Raw genomic sequence first — 26,043 nt, 5'->3', positions numbered from 1 at the left:
ATGTACCCATGCATAATTTTATAAATTTTGATCATGTCCCACTATAACTCGCCTTTTCTAAATGAAAAACCCTTTTCCTGTAGAAAAGGTGCTCCAACAACTTTATCATGTTTGTTCTTTTCTCAGCTTTTCCCAGTTCTACTAGTATACTTCTTGAATTGTTGCAACTAGAACTGTACAGTCTTCAAGTTTGATTTCATTATAAATTGGTATAAAGGCATTATGATACTGCCAGTTTTATTTTTGATCCCTAGCATGGAATTCACTTTTTTGTAGTTGCTGACATTTTCATTGAGTTACTTACTACAATCCAAAGGTGTCTTTCCTGGTTAATCACTGCAAGCTCAGATCCAATCATGTATCTGTAAAGTTGGGACTTCATGCATTGGAAGCCAAGCAAACATGTTAATCATGTGATTAGCAACCATGTAATGGGATTTAAAAATTTTAATACCAGGTACTGGAGGAATTATTTTAATTGGGACCATTGTGCACAGGAAGGCTTTCCCTACCCTAATTCCAGTGAAAATCACTCCCTTAGAATTTTCAAAGGTTAGTGAGAAGAATTCGACTTCATTGCTAAAACAATGAAAGGTTCCATTTTTTTCTCATTTGTACCAACTTGCATTTTTTAAAGGAAGCCTTTTGGCTTTTCTTGATTTTGGTTGTTAGCCACTGTAGAATCCTCTTGGACTTGGTGCCTTTCCTGATCTCTAGTATACATTCTATTAATGTGTTTTTGAATAACCCCCAGGTGTTTTTGAAAGACTGGGTTCACTTTGCTTTCCCCTCTCAACTTCCTTTTTTCTTAGTCCCATCATTTTTTAGAAGTTTACTCTTAAGAAGTAAAATGTGAATGTGTTGGACTTCCCTGGCAGTCTTTGAAAATGAAACCATCTAATTTGCATTTGCTATTTAATGTTTCACAAATTACAAAATAATCCCTACTAACTGACTACTGTTGTTTTGTTGTTGTTATGTGCCTTCAAGTCGACTACAGCTTATGGTGACCCTATGAATCGGCGACCTACAACAGCATCTGTCATGAACCACCCCGTTCAGATCTTGTAAGTTCTGTGCACATCAGCCTCTGGGCTTCCTTTCGGCTTTGACCCAGCTGCATCATTAGTCACAGCAGTACTCATACTAGTCCTTTGTTCTTCCCCAGTAGCTCTGTGAGTGCCTTCTGACCTGGGGGGTCTCATCTTCCAGCACTATCTCGTGTTTCATTTTGGATACTCTGTTCATAGGGTTTTCATGGTAAGAGGTATTCAGAGGTGGCTTACCATTGCCTTCCTCTGAGTTTGGATACATCTTAGTCTGGTGTCCCAGCTTGGTGCCCCTGCTAGGAGTCTAGCCTCTTGGTCTAGACTCCTGACGGCATTGTTCTCAGCTTCTTCAACACTCTCAAACCCCCTCACCACATTAAGGTGTGCATCCTAGAGGAGGACTGTTGTTAGAATAGTGTAATTAAACTATGTTTTTAAAATAATATTTGTCTTGAATTCCAAATGAAGACTTGTTCTTGACAAGTAAAGCCCAGGTTTATGGATTTTTTTAAAATTTCTTTTGTGCATCCCTTTATATTCGCTTGTCAATTCACTTGTTAACTTGACAGTTTTTGTTACTTCCTGTAATGTAGTCAGCCAATCCTTTTGTACTTGATTTAGAATCCTGTTTCTGGTATCTTCTATGGAGAATTCTTTCATGTATAACTATATTTCCATTTCTTTGTGAAGGACTATGTTTTAAGCAGTGAAATGTTGACTTTGTTTGAACCAGATCACTTTCCCTATGTGACAACACCACACTTACAAAGATTCCCAGCTGTTGATATTACAGATGAGATGTGTATTGCAAGGGCACCTAAATTGATAATGTGAAGTAAAACTGTTAGCACAGGCCAACACTCATAATATTTATTTTAATTCTTTTGTGTGAACATTGCTCTGATGATTTTTTTGAATTTGGACATAATTGTGTGCCAGAGAAATGTCGTTACTTTTTTTCTATTTACTGGCCTTTATGACTTGATCTTTGGGTGGCTTTGTAACATTTAACATAGCAATCAAATAATTAATATATTTGGCTGATATACAGATTTAAATACACTACATGGCTAGTGCAACATCTTATTGATTACGGGGAAATGGTAAATATTTTTAAAATAGGGTTTTATCACAGCAAAAGGAAACTCGCAGCACTTTATGAAATGGCATGGAATTGCTTTATATTTTGAATTTTTTCTTATACAGAGGATATCCTGTTAATGTGAGCTCAGTGTTCTTGTCTTATAAAGCAGAAATGATGCATGATTAGACAGAAACAGTGTACTAATTGTAACAGTGATGAAAAGTTCACTTTGTACTGTTCTGAGCAAAACAAGCAAATCCGTTGACAAACTCTGACAAGGAGAGTTTATTAAGTCATGTTCTTACTTTTTAGGCCAAAGAATTGTGAAATGTAACATTTTTAAACCTGCAGCAAAATAGCTTTGGAGTCCCTATGGATGTAATATCTTAACCATAAGTAGCGCTTACTAGAGCACTAGGGTTTCTTTTGCTTGTAGAGAGGGAAGAAGGCTTCCATGGCTCAGTGGCAGAGCATATGCTTATGGACATAGAAGGTTCCAGGTGTAATTCTGGACATATCTAGTTAAAAGGATGTCAAAGATAAAAGATTGCTGGCCAAGTCCTAGTGTTGGAGACAGTACTGGGCTATGTGAACTGATAACTTGCTTTGTTCACATGAAGAAAAAGTAGTGCAACTTAATAACATAATAAAAGACTATGTATTAAAAAGAAGCCCATGCTCCTTGTGTATGAGACCACGTGAGACTTCATAAACCTGTAGAGGCAAAGATTCCTTTTTTAAATAGGATTTGGTAGATCTCTAAACTGGTTAGGCAGAGCACTAAGGCTGCAGAGATCAGCATAAAAGAGGAAGAATAGTTTTCTTTGTACAATCCCTAAGCTGGGAAGGAGTAGTGGAAAATATTACCATTGATTCTAGAATAAAGATGGCATTATTGTCAGCTAATCTGAGATCTTCAGCCATCTTATTCACAACAAATAGCCAGAATACTGCTCCATGTTCTATACTGATTTTTGTGTGTGTGGTATTGGCTATTATAGATAACAGTCTTACAGTGCAATCCAATACATGTCTAATCAGAAGTAAGCTCCACTGGATTCAGTAGGATTTGCTTCTAAGTAAGTGTGTATCGGACTGCAGCCCATTACCTGGAAAGGTGAAGGGTATATGAACATATGAGCTGAGACACCCTGGAAAATGTAACAAGCTAGTGAGGGTTAGGATGATTGTGGAAATGATATAATGGACTGGGGAAAGATACAGTACATTCAAAAGTAGTTCAAAAACCTAGATAACAAACTTCAGAATTTGCTATACTGAATGTTGAAAGAGATTAGGTTTGTGTCTTAACACTTCACAACTTCTCAGTGTTGGTTGAGTTTGTGATATGAGAGCCCTTGCTCCAGATAATTAGGCTGCAGTACTAACCCTTCTTACCTGGGAATAAGTCCCATTGAATTCAATAGGATTTAGTTCTGAGTAGGCATGGTTATTAGTGTATTACTATTAGTGTAATTCAAACCGAAAAGGAGAGTGCTAATGCCTGTGCTACTAAGAGGTCATGTGGTATGAGGTATACTTTGTTGTTATGTGCCTACAAGTCGATTACGACTTAAGATGACCCTATGAATACGTGACCTCCAAAAGCATCTGTCATGAGCCAACCTGTTCAGAACTTGTAAATTCAGGTCTGTGACTTCCTTTATGGAATCAATCCATCTCTTTTTTGGTCTTCCTCTTTTTCTACTCCCTTCTGTGTTTCCCAGCAGTATTGTCTTTTCTAGTGAAGCGTTTCTTCTCATGATGTATCCAAAGTATGATAACCTCAGTTTCATCATTTTAGCTTCTAGTGATAGTTCTGGTTTAATTTGTTCTGAAACACAATTATTTGTCTTTTTCGCAGTCCATGGTATGTGCAAAGCTCTCCTCAAACACCACATTTCAAATGAGTTGATTTTTCTCTTACCTGCTTTTTTCACTGTCCAACTTTCACATCCATACATAGAGATTGGGAATACCATGGTCTGAATGATCCTAACTTTAGTGTTCAGTGATACATCTTTGCATTTGAGGACCTTTTCTAGTTCTCTCATAGCTGCCCTCCCCAGCCCTAGCCTTCTTCTGATTTCTTGACTATTGTCTCCATTTTAGTTAATGACTGTGCTGAGGTATTGATAATCATTGACAAGTTCAATATCCTCATTGTCAACTTTAAAGTTACATAAATCTTCTGTTGTCATTACTTTAGTCTTTTTGATGTTCAGCTATAGTCCTGCTTTTGTGCTTTCCTCTTTAACTTTCTTCAGCATTCATTTCAAATCATTACTGGTTTCTGCTAGTAGTATGGTATCGTCTGCATATCTTAAATTATTGATATTCCTCCCTTCAATTTTCACATCTCCTTCATCTTGGTTCAATCCCACTTTCCGTATGATATGTTCTGCGTATAGATTAAACAGGTAGGGTGATAAAATACACCCGTCTCACACCCTTTCCAATGGGGAACCAATTGGTTTCTCCATATTGTGTCCTGTAGTCCATGGGGCATTCATGTAATCATTGCAATGAATATGTATGGCTACTTTTATATGTATACTTGCCTTTAAGAGGTTAAGATTTGCAAATGGAAGCTTATAATGATGTTTTCTCAACTTTGAGCACCTGCAAGAAGTTCAGCTTGTTAGAGATTGGGTCAAGTAATGGTCAATGAGTACACCCAGCTGTGTCTTATCTAATGGGCTGGGAAAGGACCGTTTGATGTACTCTCAAGGATGGTAGCCTTGAAGCTGATCTAGATAGCTCTAATGAGCTGCACATGTCAAGGAACAGTAGCTCATGTGCTGAGGGAGGATGGCATAGAGAGGTCAAGATGACCTGTTTACACAAGAACAGTGTCCTGTCATGTAGATAGGATAATCCATCAAGTGCCTTGACACCCTAGATCAAGAGACTGTGATACTTCAAAGATAGTGAGATGGTAACCATAGCCTATTAGGCATAGGGAAGCTTTGATGCCTAGTCTGATATAGCATAATTAATCATGTATCCTGTCAAGATGTGATGATCTGATGTAAGATAGTGGCTATTGATGTGTTCTGTCACCATTGTGCCTTGCCAAGATTTTTGCTGTAAAAGGCACCCATGTAGCTCAGTTCGGGGTTCAGACTGCAAGTGTCTATGCAGGGACTTGCAGTCCGTTCCATGTTATTGAGTATGCCTGTGTGCTCGCTAAATTACTCAATAAACGCCTCCTTTGTGAGTAAACTTTGAATCTGTCTCATTGATTCCTTGGTACTGAACCTAAATTTGAAGCAGCCCACGGCCGGGGCAATACATGTCCTTACAGTAGCCTCTTGTCCAGAGTATAGGTTGGGCATCAAGACAATCAGATGCTGTGGCACCCCCATTTCTTTTAAAGCATTCCATAGTTTTTCATGATCTACACATTCAAAGGCTGTGGTATACTACTGCTCCAAAATACAGAAGTTAGCAGTATACATTCTCAGAGAAATACATGTGCAGTTTCAGGCTTTTGTCTGCATCCATGAAATATGAGACGTGGATAAACTTTCTCTGCTGTATTTTCCAATAATTCCTTTTGAATCTTTGTGTGGACCTTGGTGTGGACTTGTAATGGTGCCAGTGTATGAGCAAGGACAGGAGCTTCTTTATGTACTGATGAGTCAAATAACTGTTTGGTGCCCCATGCTGTTGAGCAGAAAAATAGTTGTATCTTACTATTTGTTTTCCCTTAATTAGGCTTGTCATATTAGCACTAAGCAGTGACTTATTTGGATGCTAGGATGATAAGTATGCACAGGTTCTCCTATGACTCAGGCATGGATGTAACAATCCTTCATGCTGCATAGAAAGGTCAGCATTTCCTTTCTTGCCTGAGTCAGCCACTAGATCAGAAAAACATGGAAAATCCTCCCTGATCCCTAACATAGCAATCAGTTGTACTCTGATACCAAAAATAACATTCCCATAATATCAGTATCGATTACCATTTCCTAGCGCACATTGGTGTGTGTGGAATCTTCTTTGCCACTTTTCATGGCAGAGGGCTAAAGTGGAAGCTAGTTTGTTTTAGAAATTATCAGCAGACTTTCCAAGACATTATCCACAGTAATATTTATTTATTTGTTTGTTTATTACATTTATACTCTGCCTTTCTTTTCATGATAGAAACCCAAGGCGGCTTACATATGGTTCCCAGGCGGTTTCCCATCCAAGTCCAAAGGTACACCGAGCCCAAATTATTTAATCAGTGTCATATGCATCTTAAGTAAAATTTGTAAATTATTCCTAGTTAAAGAGGAATTATATCTGGTACTTCAGCATCAGAATAAATGGGCAAGGAAAATTGTTGGTCATAAAGAACAAGAATGCTTAGGTTGCAACCCAATACACATTTACTTGGGAGTATGACCCATTGAACCCAATAGAGCTTACTTCTGAGTAGACATGTATTGGATTGCAGCCTTAGGTTGCAATCCAAAACATGTCTACTCAGAAGCAAGCTCTATTGGAATTTGTTACATTTCTTCTGGAGTCAGCGAAGCAGTTAGTTGTCCGTAACTGGAAGAAACTGGAGAAGTTATGTATTGATTGTTGGCAACAACAAATCTGGTGTGTTGCACTAATGGAGAAACAAAATACGGGGCCCTAAACAGTCAACAAGAAGATAATGAGTTTATTGAAATTTCCTATGCCCTTATTTCTTATGTGAATCAGAATCAAAGTTTGCATCCCCCGACCACACATGACAATCTCTGGCAAAATGTTCTTTGTTAACTTGTATATTTGGGACTCTAGAGTAGAGGGGAAAACACTGGGGATATAATTACTGTCTCTGTAATGTTGTTCTTTTATCTAGAAAACAAAATTAAATAAAAATACTTATTAAAGAGAGATTATCTCTCTGTAAGGAAACATGCATACACCTTTTGAGTGTTTATTTGCACAGGTACATAGGTTGGGAGGCCAAGCTACAACATGGAAATGTTAGGTGCTTGAGATGGTTAATGATGATAATCCCTTTGTGCACCCCATGTTCAAGAATTAGGAACTAAATTGCATTTTTGTTGTGGTTTCGATGATTTTTAAAGGTTTTTACCCAAAGATATAATCACAATTTATCTGATATATTAAACAGAGGACTAAAGACTTACTACTTCTCCTCTTTTTTAGAAAGAGACATTTGAAGCTAAGAAGATTAATCTCAGAAGGAAAATTGCTAAAATTGTTTTAATATATTTTAAAGTCTCTTTTTATGATGTTTTACACTGTTTTTAGTGTTTTTGTTTGCCGCCCTAGGGTCCTACAGGGAGAAAGGGTGGGATATAAATCTAATAAATAAATTCCCCCTTTGTTCTGTTTAAAAAAGAGAATGTACTTATTGTAAGCCATGTTAATTGGAACAATTTACTTGTTATTCTGACAAACTTGCTGTATAGCCACAGAGTTTCAAAATTGTCTGTGTACTGCATATGAAAGCAATAGCATGTTCAAAAGACATATTTATATAATGAGTGGTTTGTTAAGGTGCTTATCAAATATATGGTTACTGTTAATTTGCATAGCCTTTTTAAAAAAAAATTACCACATTTATACCACGTTTTTCCTCTGGGAAATTCAATGCTGCATCCATAGTTCCTCTTCCCTCCATTTTATCCTCAAAACAGTTCTGTGAGGCAGATTAGGTTGAGAATTAGTGATTAACCCCAGGTCACCCAGTGTGCTTTATGGCTGAAGAAGGATTTGTGCTTAGCTGTTGTCAGTTTTTTTTTCCAGGTATGGCTGCTGGAGGCATATGCATCCATTCACCTCAGTTCCTCGGATCCACTGAACTTTATGCAGATAGTGATTGACTCAGTTCTCAGTGGATCCTATTAAAGTTCTGAGGTACAAAGAATTTGATCTGCAGATCCTATAGGAAAATGTAGAGTGTGGCACTTGGGGGCAATGTCACTGGGTGGTCCAGATTCCATGATCAGCACTTCCATTGGAGAGCACTTCCATTGAAGCAGAGCACACAGATAGGCATGTTCCACCTATTAGAATAACGGGCATTTTATTTGTATAAAGGTAAGATATGAAATGTTAATAAGCAGGGTAGCCAATATGATTATCTCCAGATGTTGTTGGACACCAGCTCCCATCAGCCCCGAGCCAGCATTGCTAATGGTCAGGGATGATGGGAATTGGTGTTCATCAACAGCATCTGGAGATCATCATGCTGGCTACTCCGATACAGAATATAGGAATCTCAAAATAGATGCAGGCACATTGAACCATGCACACTCAGACTCCTTTAAAATTAATACATCTAAATTTTACTCAGCATCTAAAAGATCAGATATATAATTGCTTTTTGTGGACAGCAACAGTGGAGGTAGCAGCATTCTCATTATAATGTTAACCTATTTCAGCGACGTGCTTCAGTAAGCAAGGCTGGATCTAAATATTTCCATATGGTGTTCCATGTGTGCATTGGGGCTTTTCTGCTGCAACCCTTTGTGCTCTCAGAAGCTACTTTCCAAAATGGTTTATGATGTAGCCTGGGGGGAGGGAAGTGGACGAAACATGTCCCATCCTCTTCAAAGCATAAGGCACTTTGGATCCACACCATTGTTATAGTAAATATATATTTAATATATAGGGCAATATCCAACTAACTTGTTCTGTCAGCACAAGGATTTCTGCTTGTGCAAAGGAACTTCCCTCCCTCTTCTCCCCATGTGTGCCCCGCACTCTCCCCAAATCTGCTTCTGAGGGTTGGGAGCAGGGGGAGTTCTGTAGCAGCAGGGAAAATCCTTATGCTGATGGAATGAGTTAGTTGGATACTCCTCATGGGGTTGGAAAGTCATACTTTGAGTAGACCCATTGAAATCAGTGAACAAGTCCTTTGATTTCACTGAGTCTACTTTGTTGTATACAGTCCATGTTAAATAATGAAACAGTTCAGGTAAAATGAGTTTGTGATTCCAGCTATCGCACTGAAATGATCTCTTCTATAAAATAGGACCCATTTGTAGTTCTTAATATATGTGACTCTTGCAAATCTACAAAAGTTACTAGTCCTCAAAATTTCTGTTTGACTGACTTGCATACCTAAGCCCACGCTAGTCATTTGTGGCTTAAAAGAAACAAAATGCATTTGTAAACCTTCTATACCACTTCTAAATTTAGAAAATGCTACTAGAGCACACAGTTCTAAGGAATGTGAAGGTATTTTCTGTATATGAAAAGTTTTATTATTGAGGAGTATAATTTTGGTTTTGAGCAGTGAATAGGAAGAGAGAACAGTGGTTTGTTTTTATCATATAATTGTTATATGTTAATATTAAAAAACCTTTCTTCTCAAATAGTATTTTGAAGAAAATAGTAGGGCTCTTGGCTGATTAAAGAAATCTTCATAGATTAATTGATTAAAATTGCCCATAAATAAAATAATTGATTTGTGTGGTGGTGGGGGAAGCATACTTTATTTACAGTGTTTCTATGGATGAGTTGCAGCAGGCACTCTTATTAGAAGAGACATTCCTTTCTTGTGACAGAGAATGAGGAATACCTCTTCTAAGATAGTATATGTCATCTGCAGTTTTTTAATTATAAAGTTTGAAGATAGTTTAAAGAAAAATAGAATATTCATAAAACAAGTGAACTGTTGGTACTTGACTGACTTGTGTACCTAAGCCTGTACTAGTCATTTGTAGCTTAAAATGAGACGCTATATACAAGTGTTCATATGCTAATGCTAGAAACCTATGAGCCAACATGGGTGGAGTGCTTGGTCTTGGAGGACAGCATTGATATAGTGTCTGTAACAGAAACCTGATGGAATGGAGAGAACTAGTAGGACACTGTTATCTCTGGATATAAACTCTATAGGAAGGACAGGGAAGGCCATAGTGATGTCGCTCTGTAAGTCAAAGAGCGCACTGAGTCCAGCAAGCTAGAAATCACAAAAGGGGATGACTCCTCCACAGAACCATTGTGAGTGGTGATACCAGGCCCCAAGAGTAATTTAGTACTGGAGACATGCAGTCGTCCCCCTGATCAAAATGCTCAGGGAGATCTTGAGATGAAGAACAAAATCAAGGAGCCATCCACATGAGGAAATGTTATAGTAATGGGTTACTTCAACTGCCCTCACATAGACTGGTTTCATATGCGTTCCAGTCATAACAAAGATGTAACATTTCTGGATATCCTAAATTATTGTTCTCTAGAACAGTTGGTCATGGAACCAATCAAAGGGACAGCAACCCTGGACTTAATCTTAAGTGGCACCCAGGACCTGGTGCAAGATGTAAGTGTTGTCGAACCATTTGGGAGCAATAACCATAGTGCTATTAAATTGAACATACATGTAAATGGCCATTCATTTGACTTCAAAAGCAGAAACTTCTCCAAAATGAGGGAACTGGTAAAAAGGAAGTTGAAAGCCAAAGTCAAAGAGGGTCAGGTCACTCCAAAATGCTTGGGAATTGTTTAAACATACAATATTAGTAGCTCAACTGAGTGTATACCACAGATCAGGAAAGGTATCACTAAGGCCAAGAGGATGCCAGAGTAGTTTAACAAGCAGAGTCAAAGATGCTATTAGAGGCAAGAATGCTTCCTTCAAAAAATGGAAGTCTTGTCTGACTGAGGAGAATAAAAAGGAACACAGACTTGGGCAAAAGAAGTGAAATCAGGCAATAAGGGATCCTAAAAAAGAATTTGAGGAACACACTGCTAAAAACATAAAGACCACCAACAAAAAATTATTTAAGTACATTAGTAGTAGGAGCTGGACCCTTGGATGACAAGGGAGTCAGAGGTGTGCTAAAGGAGGATACGGAGATTGCAAAGAAGCTGAATGAATTCTTTGCATCTGTCTTTACAGTAGAAGACATAGGGCAGATCTCTGTGCAAGCTTTTGTAGGAAGGTAGTCTGAGGAACTAAGCAGGTAGTGGTAACATGAGATGAAGTTCTAGGTCTTATTGACAAAATAAAAACTGACAAATTGCTGGGTCTGGATAGCACCCACATAAGAGATCTCAAAGAACTCAAATGTTTCCCTAACCTATTAGAGTTCTTTGAGAGTATCAAGTATATAGATAGAGGTGATCCAGTGGACATAGTTTACATGGACTTTCAAAAAGCTTTTGACAAGGTACCTCACCAAAGATGACTGAGTAAGCTTAGCTGTCATGGAATAAGAGGAGAAGTCCACTTGTGGATCAGGAATTGGTTAAGTTGCAAGAAGCAGAAAGTAGGAATAAATGGGCAGTTCTCCTAATGGAGGGATGTAGAAAGTGGAGGCCCCCAAGAATCAATACTGAGAACTCTGCTTTTTTAACTTGTTCATAAATTATCTAGAGTTAGGGGTAGGCAGTGAAGTGGCCAAGTTTGCTGATGATACTAAATTGTTAATGGTGGTTAAAAAAAAGAGATTGTGAAGATCTCCGAAAGGACCTCTCCAAACTGAGTGAGTGGGCAGTAAAATGGCAAATGCAACTCAGTGTAAACAAGTATAAAATTATATATGTTAGGGTGAAAAGTCTTAACTTTATACACTCATAGGGTCTGAACTGGCAGTGGACTGACCAGGAATGGGACCTTGGGGTTGTGATGAATAGCTCAGTGAAGATGTTGACCCAGTATGCGTCAGCTGTGTATGAAAGGCAAATTCCATGCTAGGAAAGGAAAGAAACTGAAAACAAAACTGGCCATATCATAATGCCATTATACAAATTTATGGTGCAACCGTATTTGGAATACTGTGTAGCGTTCTGGCCACCTCACCTCAAAAAGGATATTGTAGAGCTTGGAAAAGGTTCAGAAAAGGGCAACCAAGATGATCAAGGGGATAGAGTGAATCCCCTATGAGGAAAGGTTGCAGCTGGAGCTTTTTAGTTTAGAGAAAAGGTGAGTGAAAGGTTACATGGTAGAAGTTGATAAAATTTGCATGACATGTAAAAAGTGGATAGAGAAAAGTTTGTGTCCCTTTCATAATACTAGAACTCATGTGCATCCAATAAAGCTGAATGTTGGTATATTCCAGACAGACAAAAGAAAGTACTTCTTAATGCAGCACATAGTTAAGATACGGGTTTTGCTCCCACAGGAGTCAGTGATGGCTACCAGCTGGATGGCTTTAAAAGAGGATTAGACAAATTCATGTAGGATAAGGCTATCAATGGCTACTAACCATGATGGCTATGCTCTGCCTCCACAATCGGAGGCAGTATGCTTCTGAATACCAGTTGCTCAAAACCACAGGAGGTGAGAGTGGTCTTGTGCTCATGTCCTGCTTTCCCATGGGCATCTGGTTGGCCGCTGTGAGAACTATCTCAGAGATAGTTTAGTGTGTTTACATATTTGAAAAACAGTAACTTCTTCATAGAGGTCAGCATACCATATGAAACTATTTGAAGAGTTGGACCTCCGTGTATCCAGATTTGTAGAATATGCTATGTCAGGAAGGGTAATTGTATGGTATCTTCATTTCTGCTTGTACCAGTCATCACTTCACAGTAAGCAGTGTCTCAAGTAGCAGGAGCAGGCCTCTTCCAAAGATCTGTTGGGTGGTGAAGAGATTGCTCATTCTCTCTTGAGTCAGCTGCCACTGGATCAGAGAGGAAGCAGGTAGTAGTAACAGGACTATTGCTGGCTGGGAGGTAGACAACAGCCTTAGTCTCTCCAGACTTTTTCTGCTGCACCTGGAGAACAGCAACCTGTTGAAGGAACCAGAAGGTTTTGCCAACTAATCCCACTCATAGAGCATGAACTTTGCTGTACCTTTGCTGCAGGCCAGCTTGATGGGGCAGCTCTGAAGGGGAAATGCCAAATGGAAGTTGCCCCTTTGGGTCACTCCTTCATTGTATGGGGAGGGTACTCTCCTTGGGTGTTTGATTGTAGATCGGCTTGCTACTGAGTGAGATGTTAGGGCAGCCAGGGCATGGGGGGGATGTGGCTTCCGAGTGAAAGGTAGAATGCAGGAGAGTTGCACCGGTGGTGAGAGCCTCAGTGTAACTCACAAACTCATATCCAGTGAGATGGTGGATATTTTGCTATTTTATATGGTTTTGATTGATTTATTGTACTTTTATGGTATATTTCCTTTGTATTAATATGTTCACTGCTTTGGGGCCTTTGGGCCAAAAAGTGGTATATAAATAAGTCATAACATGTTTTAGCAGCTATCAGTTGGGCTCCTCAGACTAAAGGTTTAGGGCTTTTCCACAAGATTTGGATTTGATTTTTTTGTTTGCCATATTGAAACATTCTTTTGCTATATTGAAGAAATGATTGTATTTCAAAGTCTGTCCCTGAGAGAGACAGGAGTGCCTTCCACACTCCTACCAGTGGAGTTTCCATAAAAGTAGGTTCCTGGCCCCTCTCCCTCACCATATGCTCAGAGGCACATGTTATCAAATTCTTCCAAGCTACACATGAAGTGGATTGGACTGTGAAAGACCAACCCAAATTGTGTTTGCATTTTGACAGATTTGTCGGGCAGTACAATATCTCAGAGAGGAGGTCAGGTCTCCTGCTCCCCTGGTGCATTCACTAGAGCTGCCCAATTTCCCTGCTTTTTAAATTTTGATAGAAATATCTGTGGACTGTAGGTACATTCTTAAACCACAAGGTTTTCTGCCTATTAGTGAAGTTAGTTTTTCATTTCAGCATTGTGGTAAAGCTTGAAAGATCTGTGACCCACACTGATCACTTTGATCATATGCTGTTAACGTTTAATTTGTTTTTGATTTGGAACTGGAAATGGGATGGTCCACAAAAAACAAGCAGTCTAGCAGAGTGTTCTGCAATACTAAACATGGCTAATTTAAGGTTCATTAATTTCAGTGGGCTTACTTTGAGTAGGACTTGGTTTAATACAACCATTTGCTTTTGTTACCTAGAACTAGGCGAAGTGTTGTTATCACCTTGCCCCTGTTGAAAACCACATTTTCAATTCCAGGAGCACTCGAATCAATAAAGGCCTCAATTCCTGGTGGTGTTATAGGCATATAAACTGCTAGTAGAAAAGGGACAGCTCTCAGTTGTTCATTCCTTTTGGAAGCAGCACAAATCTTTAATCACATTAATTTGATACTCATTTGTATATCTCAGTTACACAGTTTTGTTTAGCTGACTTTGAATGCTAGTGGAAAGCAGGATGTACATTTAATAAATAAATCTGCAGGAGGTTAAGCTGGGAAGGTTGTTGATTAACGGCAAGATTTGATGGCACCTGAGCAACCAAGGTTCAAGGGAAGCGATGGAGATGCTGGCAAAGTTCTTTCAAGTCAGTCTCGGAGAAGAAACTTGAGGGATTCTAAAAAAACACGGCCTCAGAGTAGAAGTGAGCTTTATAAATTCTCAGATTTCTCTCAGGCTCAAATTAAATTTCCTCCTCACCATTCCTCCCCCCTGTTGTATACAGGGAAGGAAGGACATTTGTCCCCTTCCTCCATCTCCATCACACTGGCACACTGGCTGTTGATATTTGTGGACTGTATAGCAGTACACCAGAGTGACAGAGGGGTGCTACCATTTCTGCTTGGAAGTAAGCAATTGGAAGAGGGGAGATGTTTTGGGGGAACTGGGGAACTGGCAGAAAGCTTGTTATAGGAATGGCAAAAGCTGGCGGGGATGCAGGAGTACATTTTTCTGAGCCTTGGATTGGCTTGGGAAACTTTCTGGATTTTTTAACTCCTCACAACTCTTTCTGGATTTTTTAAAAAAAGAACTTTTATTATTGCCAAAGTGAGCAGAGGAAATCTCTATCTGTTGGAATTTATTGTATGGAGACCTGCTCAGTGTGTGCGGTACAACTCTAGAAAGTGTATTTGAAAGAGTGTGCTCATTATAAATTTGGGGTAAGATAATAAAGGTGGCATTCATCTACCACTATGGCAACTGATGCTGGAACTGAAATTGCAAACTTGAAACTTTTTTTAATGATTAAAGGAAATTGCTCATTTCAGAGAAGAACTGAAACCGTTTCTGTGTATTACAAATGATTCATTACTGCAAAATGTGACTTTTTGTTTTGAGCTGTTAACACAGCATAGCATTCTGGAAACGCCCTTTTGGCCTAAGCAAGCTAAGGCAGAGTTGATTTTAGGAAAGAAGCTACATGCAGCCACAGAGGCATTTCCCCCCAGACTTCTCTGAGAATACCAACTGATATGTATACTTCTAACTCTTACTACTGCACAGCACAAAAATGCTGAAATGATCAAAGAGTAAAAAGGAGACCCACCTGTTCTTGTTACTGTGGATGTAATCAAAAACTTTTCTGTAGTTTTCACAATTCTACATGAGATTGTTGTAAAATAGGCAGTAGAATCCCCTCCAGCGTCCCCTCCAGTAGAATTTAGCATTTGTCTTCTTAAGCAAAGCAGTTTACAAAATAATGTGCAAGTTAGCTGCAGTCTTGACGTTGTGTTAACTTTCTGATATAGTTCTTTGTGTTACAAATGCTATTTACATTTATGTACTAAGTACCACTATTTCAAACCCCATGACCCAACTGGTATCATCACTAGCATCATAAATCATGATTTATGAAGCTGAGAATGTTTGGTTTGAATGTTCCTCCATCTGATCCCTAGCTTGTATCAAGCCATAATTCCATGTTGCATCCAAACTAGGGACCCCTGGACTAGTGTCTGTTGACGAACAAGGAAAATAAGCCAGGGTGTGCAAATAACATGAGGATGGGGAGTAGAAAAGAAAACATACCCATAAGATACAGGGTGTACCCACACAGTTATCAGTAGCCAATCATGCAAGAAGAACTGATCTGATCTCACTTCAAAGCACTGAAGATGGCTGAATAAAAGGGTCATCATGGCACAATCTAGCTTACAAAAATCCTTTTTCTTTATTTTTAGAAAAGGTTAAGGGTATTTTGCAGCCTGCTTCGGAGTGTGATATTGAGAATGCAATGCTGAAAATTCATAGGCTTCTCTAATAAAATAAAAATATAACCATTATTTATTACATTTATATCCACCTGATATAAGGATCTCAGATTGCTTGTTGTCCTCACATGAGACGGAAAAGGCAGAGAGAATAGTGATCTGCCCTTGGCTATTCCATAGATAATGTAGCTGAGCAAAGCTCTGAACCTGAATTTCTCACACCCAAATCTAGTGCACTATTCACCACTCCACACTTATGCAGAAAAGTGTGTCTGTTCCTGCTGTTTTAAGTATGAAACAGCATCTGTTTCTGTTCTGGGAAGCAGGTCAAATTCTTCCAACATTCTTCTCAAAATGTACAAGGTTGGTCTTGTTACATTCTGGGGCCCTGTATCTCAATGGATCAAATAATGTACTTGTTTGGCTTATAAACAGGGACAGGGCAATCAAGCAAGGAATTTTATCAGGGTTTGTGGTGGCCTGTTACAAGTGCACTCTCTCCCTCTCTCCCCCCCCCCTCTGTGTATGTAGATACAAGTGTGTGTGTATGTATGTGTATATATTAATGAAGTATTATAATTTCAGTAAATAATGTTGTGCTCTGATTAGTTAAATGGATTTTTCTTAACAACTGTATATAGTTATATTTGTATACGTGTGAAGTAGCTGGATTTGTTCTTGAACAATGCCTTTCAAGATCTCTGTGTAATGAAGCTTGATCCTCATTCATTCATTGAAAAGGTGTATCAGTTAACATAAGAAGAGCCTGCTGGATCAGGCCAATGGCCCATCTAATCCAGCATCCTGTTCTCACAATGGCCAACCAGATGGCTATGGGAAGCCTGCAAGCACTCTTTCCTCCTGTGGCTGGGTTTCTAGCAACTGGTATTCAGCAGCATATAGCCTCCAACTGTAGAGGCAGAGCATAGCCACCATAACCTTATCATAGAATCGTAGAGTTGGAAGGGGCCTATAAGGCCATTGAGTCCAACCTTCTGCTCAATGCAGAAATCCAAATTAAAGCATACATCACAGGTAGCTGTCCAGCTGCCTCTTAAAGGCCTCCAATGTTGGAGAGCCCACTACTTCTATAGGTAATTGGTTCCACTGTCCTACTGCTCTAACAGGAAGTTTTTCCTGATGTTCAGTTGAACTCTGACTTCCTATAACTTGAGCTCGTTATTGCGTGTCCTGCAGTCTGGGAAGATTGAGAAGAGATACTGGTCCTCCTCTGTGTGACAACCTTTCAAGAACTTGAAGAGTGCTATCGTATCTCCCTTCAGTCTTCTCTTCTCAAGTTTAAACATGCCCATTTCTTTCAGTCTCTCCTCACAGGGCTTTGTTTCCAGTCCCCTGATCATCCTCGTTGCCCTCTTCTGAACTCGTTCCAGTTTGTCTGCATCTTTCTTAAAGTGTGGTGTCCAGAACTGGACACAGTACTCAAGATGAAGCCTAATCAGTGCAGAATAGAGGGGAACCAATACTTCACACGATTTGGAAACAATATTTCTGTTCATTCAGCCTAAAATAGCATTTGCCTTTTTTGCAGCCACATCACACTCTTGGCTCATATTCAGCTTGTATCAACAGCAATCCCACGATCCTTCTCGCATGTAGTATTGCTGAGTGAAGTATCCCCCATCTTATAACTGCATTTGTTTCTTTTCCCTAGCTGTAGAACTTTGCACTTATCCCTGTTAAGAACATAAGAACATAAGAAGAGCCTGCTGGATCAGGCCAGTGGCCCATCTAGTCCAGCATCCTGTTCTCACAGTGGCCAACCAGGTGATTTAAATTTCATTCTTTTGTTTTCAGCCCAATGCTCCAGCCTATCAAGATCCCTTTGAATTTTGTTTCTGTCTTCAAAGGTATTAGCTATCCCTGCCAATTTTGTATCTTCTGCAAATTTGATAGGCATTCCTTGCACCTCTTCATCCAGGTCATGAAAAATATCCTCCATGAATTTGTCTAATCCTCTTTTAAAGCCAAATTATTAAGGTAGTTGAAATTTGGCACAGATGTTTTTACTCCCCCCTGCTTCTTTTTGTCACAGCAACCAGCACAGAGGCCCAGGAATGCTGGATTATGAATTCTAAGCAAGTCTTGGATAGGGAAAGACAAAGTGGAACCCAGGAATAAAAGTGTGACCAATCAAATATACACAGGATTTTACTTTTCACATGCTTTAAATATCCTCAGATTGTGGGGGGGGGGGGGGAGATTTCCAGAAGCGTTGAGGCACATGTTTGCAAAATTAAAATTGTATTTCCTAGTATTGTAAAATGTATGTAAGAAATATGGGAATAATGTCAGAGAGTACCAAATTACAGTAGGGCCCCGCTTTACAGTTCTTCGCTTTACAGCGTCCCGCTAATACAGTGGTTGTCAATTGCAGAAAGGCCTTGCTCCTATGGCGCTTGTTCAGCTTTTACGGCGGTTTTTGCTTGTCGCATGCCATTTTTGCGTCATTTTTGTGTGAAGTGCACCATTATCTTCAATGCGTTCCACTTTACAGTGGTTTTCGCTTTACAGCGGGGGTCTGGAACGTAACCCGCTATATGAGTGGGGCCCTGCTGTAAGTGAAAAAGCTCTTCTTGCTTGGAGGGAATTCAAAGGCATGACAGCAACAAATTGAGAGGATGGGTGACACTATGATTTCAAGGAGCCAGTTGGGTAAGGCACTTCTATTTCTTAATTAAAAAGAAAATTTGTAATGTACTGCAACGAGAAAAAAAGATTTCTGCCTTGCTTAAAAATGACAGTAATAAACTGGTGCTCCTTAACGCATGCTTTGTTGTTTTAGCCTGGCTTCAATTAACAAACTATCTGCACAAGGATTTAGTAGTCTTTCAAGGATCATGCTTTGTAAAATCTTTATTAGGCAACTTCAAATTTCTGATATGGTGCATGAAGTTAAATCTCTTCCTTGCCTTGTACTTTGCATTTCCTTTCAAATTTTAGTGTGATACCTTTTTAAAACTAAAATTTCCAGTGGGGTTAATGATTAGTTCATCATGATTATACTCCATTCCATTATGATATGTATCATTTTACTTTTCATGTTGCATTTCATGTCGCATTTTCAAGAATTCTTAAAAGCTGGGTCAATCCTAGACCAAAGGGCATCCCAGAGAAAGAGCATCTTCATAGTCCACCCTTCCATTTATTTGATTTTTTTAATACCTAATTTTAAAATTGTATTTTTAGCCCATTTCACAACTTTGATGACTGACTTATCCTTTCCATATAAGATGATAACTTTATATGCACAGATCTGTAAATGTTACTTCTGCTATATGCAGGAAAATAAAACAAGCTTCCTCTGATTATAGCAACTTTAAGAAATTTAAACATTTAAAATTACACGCATCAAGAAAGTGAACTGTATATAGCACTGGATGATTAATATAACTAATGTTACAATAGACAACCTTAGAATGTTAACCCTCATCCATTAGTTAAAAAGGATCTCTTCTCTTGCCTTGGCCCTATAGGCTGGAGCACAGTGTCAGACACAAAGGCTCGCCAATAGCATTTTCAGTTGTTAAAAGAGCAAGTAAAGTTAGTTTCTCATTGGCCATCATCAATAAAACATATCTTTGAATGAACCTGAGCTTTGAAAAGTTGTGCTCACCATTGTATCTGGAGTCCATCTTCTCCCAGCTCAGTTTATCAAGGAACAGGTGTGGAGGATTTAAGATGTACATTGCCTGCAGCTAAAGGTTTTGAAGATTCACTCCCAATCAATATGTAAAATACACTTCATGCCTACAGGTTTGGGTTCCCATCTCTCCAGGTTCCACTTTCCTCTTTTATGTTGACATCAGTTGGGGGTGGTTGAACACCATAGCAATCTTCCTATTCCTAGGCTGTGTGGATTATTTCTCTTCAGCCCACTTTCTCCCCAGCAATCAATTTATTGCCCATGTTCTTCTTTTGTTCCAGACAGTGCCTATCAGGTTCTAGTTTTTCAAGAACTGAGGCATTTATGTGCACACGTGCACACATTCATGCTTCCTGGGCACAAAAATAAATAAACAAATCCCAAACCATGGATCAATGGTATCCTGCCTAGAATCTGTGTTAAATGTCCTGGAATTTGTGAAGCAAAGTTTCTCTGAACATGTGAAGAGTACACTTCTTACTACAGTCAAACTGTCCATGCTCAGAATTAAGCATCAGTGCTTACAGGAAAATATGTTGCTACTTTCACACCAGCCTGAGCCCCAGTACTTTTTTTAGAAATTAAAACACTGCACAACATGCTAGCAGAAATCCGTCCTGTAAATGATAGGAAGATTAGGAGGAAAAAAGGTGGACTTTGGATGGCGTGTATGTGTGTTGCAACTTGTAGCAGCATGTGTTGCTGCCTGCCTTGTGCCAGGAAGTTAATATAGTCTTCAGATTGTGAATGTTGTAGCACACTCCCCCCCCAATACTGCTGTGTTGCTGCTACATGCAGTGGGTTTGGGATCTGAGGACAGACGTATTCGATCTAAAAGGAGAGAGCCTGATGTGTGTGCAGAGGGCTTCAAGTTCTGTCCCCGCCCCTGTTGCTGCTGAGTCCAGGATCCACCAGACTGTAGGCCAAAAGGAAAGTCCAGTCTGACCAGTTCTGGTGGGGTGGGGTAGGTGAAGAAAGCTGGTTTTGAGGGAAAATCTATCTTTTGAGACCACCTTTGTGTATTAAAATATTTATACAGCCAATCTCCTCCCCCTCACCCAAGTCAGTGTTGGACTACGACCTGGGACACCAGGGTTCAAATCCCCACACAGCCATGAAGCTCACTGGGCGACCTTGGGCCAGTCACTGTCTCTCAGCCTCAGAAGAAGGCATTGGTAAAACCACCTCTGAATATCGTTTACCATGAAAACCCTATTCATAGGGTCAACATAAGTCAGGATTAAATTGAAGGCAGTCAAACATGATTGCACAGAAATAAATCCTATTGAACTCAAAAAGTATGCAAACGATCAAACCCACCCTCCTTTCTCCCTCCTATCCCCTCCCTCTTGCCTCTTCCCTCCCCATCCCCTTCCAATCCCCTCCTTCTCCCTCCTCCCAATCCTCTTCCCCATGGTCAGTTTTACCTATCTTAAGCATGATTGCATGGAAGTAAATACCATTGAACTCTATAAGCATGCAAATGATCAAACCTGCCCTCCCCCCCTTCCTTTGCCCCCCTGCAATACATTCCTTCCCCCTCCCCCCCCCCTCCCCCTTGGTCAGTTTTTCCTATCCTAACCATTTATTTTATTATTTATTTGTTTCATTTTTAGACCGCCCATAGCTAGTAGCTCTCTGGGCGGTGTACAAAACAGATTAAAAATACAATATTATAATAAAATCAATCACATATATCAACAACAATATTAAAATAAAACGTAGACATAAACATTAACATTAAAAACATTAAAAAGCCTAGGAGTACAGCCAGGTCTTAACCTGGCGCCTAAAAGAAAGCACCGTAGGCGCCAGGCGTATCTCTTCAGGTAAGCTGTTCCACAATTCGGGGGCCACTACAGAAAAGGCCCTAGATCTGGTAACAATCCTCCGTGCATCCTGGTGAGATGGTACCTGGAGGAGGGCCTTAGATACTGAACGAAGTGAACGGGTAGGTTCATAGCGGGAGAGGCGTTCCACAAGGTACTGTGGTCCCACACCGTGTAAGGCTTTATAGGTCAAAACCATGATTGCATAGGAGTAAATCCCATTGAACTCAATAAGCATGCAAATGATTAGACCTGCTTTTTTCCCTCCTTCCCCTCTCCTCTACCTTCCTCCTCCCCAAATTTATAGGGCAGTCCAATATCTCAGAGAGGAGGTCAGGTCTTCTGCTCCCCTGGTGCATTCACTATAGCTGCCCAATTTCCCTGCTTTTTAAAGTTGGATAGAAATATCTGTGGGCTATAGGTACGTTCTTAAACCGCAAGTTTTTTTTGCCTATTAGTGAATTTTAGATATCATCACTGGGTACATACATTTACTGATACTCTTCATATTTTGCTGAAACGTTTGCTCGTATACAGATTACTTCAATGAATTATCTTTTGACTGTTTAGATATGGCTTCTGATTTTTCCTTTTTCATGGAAAGGGAATGGAATGAATAGGATATTTAAAGCAAAGTTGCTAATAAATTTTAATCTTGTTAGCAGCCCTGAAAGCTTTGCTAAGAAGGGAGGATGTAATTTTAAAAAATAAAATACATTATGACTATAAGGATGTCAAGCTCATGGCTTAATGAAAATGACAAAAGACTTGGTGAATTTGGCTGGCCCACTGGGAAGCCAACATGGTGATGATCAGATATTTTGGATTACAACTCCCATCAGCCCCAGCCAGCATGACAAATGGTCAGGGATAATGGGAGCTGTATTTCAGCAACATCTGGAGGGCACCACATAGGCTACACCTGGGCTGGCCAATGAACTGTAAATAACTGGGACTGAGATCTATATCAGATATGGCATGCTTTTGTATGTACTTCCATGCTTCGAGGTTTGGAGAGTGCATAGGGGTTTGTACAACATGTAGCATTAGCTAATGCCTTTCGCTTCTTGGAATATAAATTCTTGGAGAGAACATGACCCTTCTTAGTGTGGCTGATCATTTTGACGTTCGTCCTGTCCGCAGTCCACATACACACACTCCCCATTGGCCATGTAGGTACCAGTTCATATAGGAAGGTAGTTGCACTGAAGCAGGAGATACACTTAGAACAAAATACCTGTCCTTTCTGTTTAGTCATGCACAGACATTTACTGAATATTGTGTGGGAAATCTTAAAACTCAGCAAGTATACTCGCCTTGTCTTCTGCTTCTTATGTTGATTTGAGAATTAATTTTACACTTTCATTTGTCCTTGTGCCACTGTGTTTTACAATATGTGCTCTAACTTTTCAGTATTTTAAAAATCACACATGGGATTTTTATATTTTAGCAGTTAAGACTGGAGTCACCTATGCATACTTAGACATAAGCTCCATTAAACACAATGAGATTTACAGTTGAGTAAATGTATATAATTGGTCTGTAAAACTGCAGTCCGGAGGGAGGGTCTCATTTAAATCATTACGGCTTAGTTCCAAGTAGACATACACTGAATTGCAGTTGAAGACTTGCAAATTTGGGTTCTTCCTCCTCCTACCATACTCAGGCTGCAATCCAGTACACACTTACCTGGGAGTAATTCTTATTGAACCCAATGGAGTTTACTTCTGAGTAGACATGTACTGGATTGCAGCCTAAATGATCTTCTACCAGTGTTTGTTACTTGCTGCCTAGCTGATGTTGCTTCCATATTCTCTCCGACTACACATGACGGGCAAACATCGTCCCACTCTTTAAAAAGGGTAAAAAAGAAGATCCGGGGAATTACAGGCCAGTCAGTCTGACTTCAATACCGGGAAAGATATTAGAACAGATAATAAAAGAGTCCATTGGCAACTATCTAGATGACAATGCTGTGATTAGAAGGAGTCAGCATGGGTTTGTCAAGAAAAAATCCTGTCAAACTAATCTCATCTCTTTTTTTGATCGGGTCACTAGCTTAGTAGATGGTGGAAATGCTGTAGATGTCATCTATCTAGATTTCAGCAAGGCGTTTGACAAAGTCCCCCATGACCTTTTGATTAACAAACTAGTCAAATGCGGACTACATGGAAATACTGTCAGGTGGATTCACAACTGGTTGGAAAACCGTACTCAAAGAGTGGTCGTCGGTGGCTCTGCTTCGGACTGGAAGGAGGTTTCGAGTGGAGTGCCACAGGGTTCGGTCCTGGGGCCTATACTCTTCAACATTTTTATCAATGACTTAGATGATGGGGTGGAGGGAAGCCTTATGAAGTTTGCAGATGATATGAAACTGGGAGGGATAGCTAACACAATGGAAGACAGGAATAAAATCCAAAGGGACCTGGATAGACTAGAAAATTGGGCTGAAATTAATAAAATGACATTCAGTAAAGACAAATGCAGGATTCTGCATTTAGACCACAAAAACAAAATGCACGGGCACAGGATGGGAAATACCCGCTTAGCAGTAGTGCGTGTGAGAAGGACCTTGGAATTGTAGTGGATCGTAAGTTGAACATGACCCAGCAGTGTGATGCTGCGGCAAAAAAGGCAAACACGGTTTTGGGCTGCATAAACAGAGCTATAGTTTCCAGGTCGAGGGAAGTAATAGTCCCACTATATTCTGCATTGGTCAGGCCTCATCTGGAATACTGCGTTCAGTTCTGGGCGCCTCATTTTAAGAAAGATATAGACAAGTTAGAACGGGTTCAGAAGAGGGCGACGAGGATGATAGCCAGTATGGAGAACAAGTCTTATGAGGAAAGGTTGAAGGAATTTGGCATGTTCAGTCTGGTGAAGAGAAGGCTGAGGGGTGACATGATTGCACTCTTTAAGTACCTGAAGGGCTGTCACATAGAGGAGGGTACAGATTTGTTCTCTGCTGCCTTAGAGGGTAGGACTAGGTCTAATGGTTTTAAGTTGCAGGAGCGTAGATTCAGATTGGACATTAGAAGGAACTTCTTGACAGTAAGGGCAGTTCGGCAATGGAACCGACTACCTAGGGAGGTGGTGGGATCCCCTTCGCTGGATGTCTTCAAGCAGAGGCTGGACAGCTATCTGCAGGAGATGCTCTAGCTGTGGATTTCCTGCTGTGAGCCAGGGGGTTGGACTCGATGGCCTACAAGGCCCCTTCCAACTCTATGATTCTATGATATAAGTTATACCTTTGTTATGTGTTTTACCTGCAGTTTTTTCATTCTCATGTGTGGTGATGCTTTGCTTATTTAAATCACATGTACTTCTTTTTACCTTTGCACTTTTTGCTTCCTTCACAGCTAGTCTGTTGGATCTCAGTTCCAACTGAAAATGCACTCTTTGTGATAAGTTATTTTGTAGCCTTTTTAATGTATTAGCATTGTTTGTACAACAAAAAAAAATTTATAGTAACTGATTATGATACTGTATGGCCAATTGCGATTTGAGCATCTGCAAACACAAATGTAGGCAGGAATTTGAATGGATTATACATTGCCACATGAATTTACTTAGGATCATTAAAGCTGAGTTATAAAATTCCAGTTATGACTATCCAATCTGCAGATATTCGGGGGGCGTTTTTTTGGGAGTGTTAACTTTCAGGAGGAACCCCTCCAATATGTTCTAATCCTAAAATTACGCCAGTCTTTCTTAAACTCTGGAAAACAGAGCTAGCTGAATACTACCACACCCAAGATACCATGAACTCTACATTCTCTTGGCAAGCCCATCCTCATTCTCTGATCTGTGCAAGCTGGAGTGAAATAAATCTAGCATTCATAACAGTGATAGGCTTAAAGTTCTCTCTAACGGTACATAGTTCCTCCCACATAAGTCACAGGCTTCCTCCAGATGAACTGGATTTCCCAGTAAGGTCTCACACCTCCTCCTCTTCTGAAAAGCTGCTGATGTAGTTTTGTACAGTTTATATGGAGAAAAGCAGCTAGAGGAAAAGCCGTGAGTTTTTGCTGAGCGTTTTATTTAAGAGCTTGTTTTGTGGTGTTGCTGCTTTCTGTTTGACTTTCGATGCAATATTGTCTGTTTATATGAAATTGTAGATTCTTCTGAGTATTGGGGAGGAGAAGCTTTCATTAAGGCTGTGAAAGAGGCATGGAAGTAACATTCTCAAATATTAACACTCTGAAGTCAGTCTGCCAAAGTGTCTTTTGCATGCACAGAGTAACAAAAGGAACAAATCTTGATTGCAGTATTGAATTTTAATATATGCAGATGTTCCTTGAATTCTTAGAAATAGCAAGAGGTACAGTGGAAGGTATGCAAAATTAAAATGAAAAGCAGTTTAAAAACGTTTAAAACACAACAGTCTCTGTAGTTCTACACATTGTATGTTTTATAATAACAATTCTTACCACTGTTCTTTTTGGAGCAGTTTTTATATCATTACACTGGTAGGTAATTTTAAAAGCGGGCAGGTTTCAGGGTTCAGTGTGCTGGCTGTTTAATTGACTT

The 26,043-nt window shown here is 39.7% G+C and overlaps 1 protein-coding gene across 5 annotated transcripts in view; it reads left to right on the top strand.

Annotated features, from left to right (window-relative positions):
- The window catches only part of SGMS1 (sphingomyelin synthase 1), an 86,533-nt gene that overhangs the window by 23,664 nt on the left and 36,826 nt on the right, over positions 1 to 26,043 (top strand). The window contains exons 2-3 of one of the 5 annotated variants that reach the window (XM_061635379.1): positions 991 to 1,067; positions 6,283 to 6,337. The exons of 1 other annotated variant lie outside the window; for it this stretch is intronic. The gene's annotated coding sequence lies outside the window, so the exon portion shown is untranslated. Of the gene's footprint in view, positions 1 to 990; positions 1,068 to 6,282; positions 6,338 to 25,435; positions 25,531 to 26,043 lie in introns of those variants that run through there. 3 more of the 5 variants (XM_061635381.1, XM_061635380.1, XM_061635382.1) reach the window with 3 other exon arrangements.

Source organism: Rhineura floridana, chromosome 7, assembly GCF_030035675.1.
Source record: "Rhineura floridana isolate rRhiFlo1 chromosome 7, rRhiFlo1.hap2, whole genome shotgun sequence".
In the NCBI taxonomy this organism is placed as follows: Eukaryota; Metazoa; Chordata; class Lepidosauria; order Squamata; family Rhineuridae; genus Rhineura; species Rhineura floridana.
The sequence above is the reverse complement of the archived record's forward strand: the minus strand, read 5'-3'. Positions and strand labels throughout refer to the sequence as shown.